Genomic DNA, 5,067 nt, shown 5'->3' on the forward strand with positions numbered 1-5,067 from the left:
GTAGATGACACAACTTTCACGTGATATAACCAAGGCCTCCCTAACAGCAAGTTAAAGGTAACCGGTACATCCAGGACGTGAAACTCGATCTCTTGCTCTGACGAGCCAACCTGGACTCGCACTTTCACCGTGCCCATGACCTCTCGGCTTGTGTTGTCATATGCCCGTATAACCTGGGCTATGGGAATGAAGTCTGCCGGTTTGAGACCAACCGCGTAGGCAGTACGAGACGAACAGACATTATGACAGAACCAGTAACTACCAACACCACTAGCACCCACTTCTCCCTGTATTCCACAGAAATGTATAACTGTTTGTTATGAGTCGATCCTTCTGACAATAGCTTTTTGTCAGAGAAAGTGAGCGTTGGCTTGGCACCACCAAGAAAGACCAGGCCCACAAGTTGCTCGGGCATCATATCAATGGAAAATTTAAACTTGTCCATTGCCAACAATATTGCTTGCTGGTGCACTCGTAAGGCCATAAGAAGACCCCAGATAGAGATGTCAGCTTGGATTTTCTTGAGCTGTTTCAGCACTAACTCTTCTTTTAGTTGCTTCTCCTTTTGTTTCTTGACCTCATTGTCCTTTCCTGATGGCTTGGCCTAATCCAAGTGTGGCGGTTTAAAATGTCGCCCACTGTGGGTAAGATGGTCTATCTCTTCAGCATACCATGTATTATCTGGGAGGCAGCCTTCCCAATCTTCGTCGGTGTGGGCCAGACACAAATCATTGTCATTCCACCACTCACCATCAGCTGCCAACAAGCAGTTGTCAAGCTCCACTTGAAGCATCTTTACAGCACAAGCGTCCCCCTCAGGGAGACACATGGTTGCAGTTTTCTGACTGTCCTCAACTTTTTCTCTCTCGAACTGTCTCAATACAGCTTCCTGTTCAGTGTCTGTGGTGTTCACAGCCCCCACTTCTTGACTTGGGTTTTCCACACAGGTGCCCTCTAGTAGTTTTTCTTTTTTTATCAACCTTCTTGGCCACTGCAGCTACCTCTGCTTCCTTTGCCTTTGGTTTTATCCTAGTTTCTTCTTCCTTGTCTGGCTTATCACTCAGCCATCCAGTGTTGTTGGTCGATCCGTTCAGGGCAAACCACCTGATCTGTACATCTCCCTGATCATGTTCATCAAAGAACTACAGGTTGTCTAGATCTTCTTCAAGATCTACAAGATCATCCAACCAACCCCTGATTTAGGCTATCTTCCATGACCACATTAATCTCTACTGAGGTCGGTAACACCACTACGAGCTTGAATTAGATAGATGGCATGATGTAGCAACTCGGATCATATGCCTTTTTACAGTCCCTGAGACACTACGAGGTCAAAACCTCTTTTACGACTGGTGTTGTCACCACTGGTCTAGAAAGCTCAGGTTGTAGGTGAGACATGTATATCATGCACAAATCCGTGCCCTCAGCAATGAACAATGTCAGTTTTGGTAGGTAAGATGGAGTAAAGTATATGTTGGGGTCATATGCGGCAGCCAGTATATGGATCGGTTAAGATTTCGAGATAGGAAGACTTGATTATGGGTTGTGAGTGGATTTGTGGTTACGTTTGGTTTCTGAGGTGGAGCGATCACCTTGTTATCAATGAGATCTTGAATCTCATGATGTAATTGAAAGCACTGGTCAGTGTCATGATTGAGCTGCTGGTGAAAAGCACAGTATTTTACGAGGTTATGCTTGGGTGGAAGAGGATCAGGAAGTGGGCGAGGTTCTATGGGTTTTAGGTGCCCTTTCTTGACTAGCACCTACATAACTTTTGATAGGGTCGTGTACAGTTGATTAAAAGTCTTACTCTGAGTTCGGATAGGGTTGGATGATGTTTGTGGGCCTATGTTGGCAAAGGGGTCGGCAGTTTTTGTTGTGGTGACAGCACTTATGTCCGAAGGGCTCGCAGCTATGCTACCACTGGCAGCATTGGAACTACGAACAAACGGCATCTTGGCTGGCTCCTTATCCTCAATAATAAGTCCCTGTTTCATGGAATCCTCAATTTGAATCCCCATTTCATGAATCTCTGTGAATATAAAAGAGGTAGAACAATCATCTTTCGTATTAACTTGTCATGCAGATTCTAGACAACCATTCTGATCTGATCCTTTTTTGAAGGTCGAGTGGTCATCATCGAGGCTTTGGCCCTCCATCTTGTCACAAAATTAGAGAAACCCTCCTTCAATTCTTGACGTGTTGCCTCGAGATCACAAGTTGTGACCCCAATCTGTGTATTGTAAGAGTACTAAGCAATGAAGGCTTCGACCATCTCCTACCAATTTTGTTTGACAGAATCTTCTAACTTAGCATACCAAATGGCCGCTATACCTGACATAGTACGGCCAAAGAGAGACAGCTTCTGTGGTGTAATTAAGCCCATCAGCCGTAAGATATTAGAAAACAATCGCAAGTGGACCATCAGATCTACGGAACCGTCAAAACGATCAATGTGCGGCATTTTAAACCGATCCGATAATGTAACCGCAGAATCAGTGTATCCATCCTTTATGTCCAGAATGAAGTTAACCCCTTGTGCTCTCTTGAACAGCTTCTTCAATTTGTTAACTTTGAGCATAGTTGGATCGACTTCGAATTCGAATGGTGCCTCGGTCTAATAAATCGGTGCTTTGGAAGCTTGTGCTGGGTTTGGCTCTGTTGCATTGCCTTCGTTTTCTTGAACATTGGCAGTATTACTAATGGCACTGGGTACAGGGATAGTTGTGGTGGGTACATGTGATGCGGAGGCCATTGCTGGCTGCAGTTACTGTTGTTATAACCTGGTTATAACCTCGGCTTTACAGGCCATAACCTCGACTTGACAGACTGCGTCATGCTATTGTGTCTCGACTGTCTGTTGTAGATGGTGTATCAGTTCCTCCATACTGGCCGGGGGATACTGTGTCATTAGAATATGTGACTAGTCTCGTGCTGGACTAGAAGTAGATGATTGTTCCCAAATCGGACTGGACACAGGTGAGCTGAGGGGTGACTGCTGTAGGAACTGGACTGGTGAATTATGTCTAATCCTCCGTCGCCTTGTAACTGGTGGTAGTGAGGTAAACACAGGTTGTCCCCGAACAAGATCCTCGGCCTTGCAAAGTCTTCTGACTCAGGTCCAGAGTACTTGGGGGATATCCGACCTTTCTGAAGCTATGGTTTTAAACTACCTAGCAAAAAGAAATAAAGTAAAAGAGCAGCAATTAGAAATCGCACAGCACCTCAGCTAAGATGTTATCAATACAGACATGATCAAAGCTATAGAACTGTACTCCACACTGAATTCTGCCCAAAACAGATACCAACTATACCACTAATACGCACATTCCTTTACAGTTTCACTGTATGGCACATAGTAGTTAAGGGAGAGCCAAAACACCCCTATGTGGGAGGGAGGGTTACCCCGTCCTAGTTTTTGTCATGAACTAGGATTCACAATTTTCAATCAAGCGGTTTCACGCAATGCTGCATTCGGGTGAGCGTCTTGTCCAAATTTGGAACAGGCACTATGGCTTACTACATACAGCTAGACCAAATCGTCAAAGAGGGTGCCTCAGCAAAACTACCGAATATACCTCTCACACCTAACACCGAGAAGTGAAAAGAGGATTAAACGGTGCAACGATAGTTCAGATCTAAGAGTTGTGTTTCCAACATGGCAGAGCCCACGACCGATCAGCCTTTTGGCAAGCTTTTGGGCAAGTCTTCAGCAAACTGTCCAGGAATAACAGATGGCAAACACAGTGACTTAAGCGCATCATTGCAAATGCAATGCAAAGAACATGTAAGTGTAAATAAAATTTCACATCATGATTTCAAGTCAAGTTCTCTAAATTTTCCCAACTGATTCACCAGAAACTGTAACTTGACTTTTTGTGCTCCTTTCGGATACAACTAACCCCACAGTTCGGATTCTCGTGATTCTGAATCTGATTCCACAAGTGCAATGTGAAATAGATAAATACAAATGAGTTTAAATCTGACAAATCTTTTGGAAAATCAATTTTGAATCAAAATGCCAAAAATGAACTGCTTTGCCAGATACAGAGTCGACACCTAAATATTTTTGAAAAATTTAGGAAACCCATGACTCGTGCCAAAGGCCACGTGTCCATCATCACCAAAGTGTCTCGACTCAGGAACTTAGGTATGAGAAGAGAAGATCATGAATTGAGCACCCCACTCGCCCGATCAAAAGATCGGCCTCTACTAATCATGATGTGATTCTTATTTATATTATATGCTCTTATTCTGGTTATTAGGCTAATACTATGTGACGCACATAAGTATAGACTAATTTGTTAAAATTGGAACACTTTGCTTTCATGTTTGTTTTTGAAAAGAGTTCGAATATGTACCACTTTGAAAAAGTGATCTCATATGCACATTGATCAAATCATCCCAATTTGAGCAATTAGCCGTTATCCACAAGCATTCAAGCAAGTATATCACTTCAGCACTTAGCCTCATGGCAACCATGCTAGACATGGCAACAATCACACGCATTCGAAAGCACAAAAATGCTCACCTCGTACTCCAAGGCAAGCCAAAAGAAACAAAAGAGTTAGAAAAGATGCATGACCCCAACTAATACAACATGACTAATGCAACACACAAAATATGCAACTAATAGGCTCGGCTACAAATATGGCATGTGAATCAATTTGATAGCATATGGTTTAAGCACATTTTCAAATAAGTAATAAATAACAATGCTCGTTAGCATGATTAACCAAGCCTAATGTATGCAAGACAATGGATGCAAACCATGAGAAATGCTAAGTAAACATGATGCCCTAAACTATCCATCATAAGCAATTAAATAAAAGGGAGAAAGACATGGGGTTGGAAAACATACACGCATTATTACATATTTGCCCTTGCGCAGGATGGTCCGAATAAATGCCCTAGCTAATTACTACGAATTAACTAACTATTACAAACCAAATGAAATAAATTAAATACACTAGCTAATTATTACAAATTGGCCCTCGCACAAGAGGGTCCGAATAAATGAATTGGCTAAGCTACTTTACTAATTTATTACAACAACGAATTTAACTA

Source organism: Camellia sinensis, chromosome 2 (assembly GCF_055761805.1).
Source record: "Camellia sinensis isolate YWXY chromosome 2, ASM5576180v1, whole genome shotgun sequence".
NCBI lineage: Eukaryota > Viridiplantae > Streptophyta > Magnoliopsida > Ericales > Theaceae > Camellia > Camellia sinensis.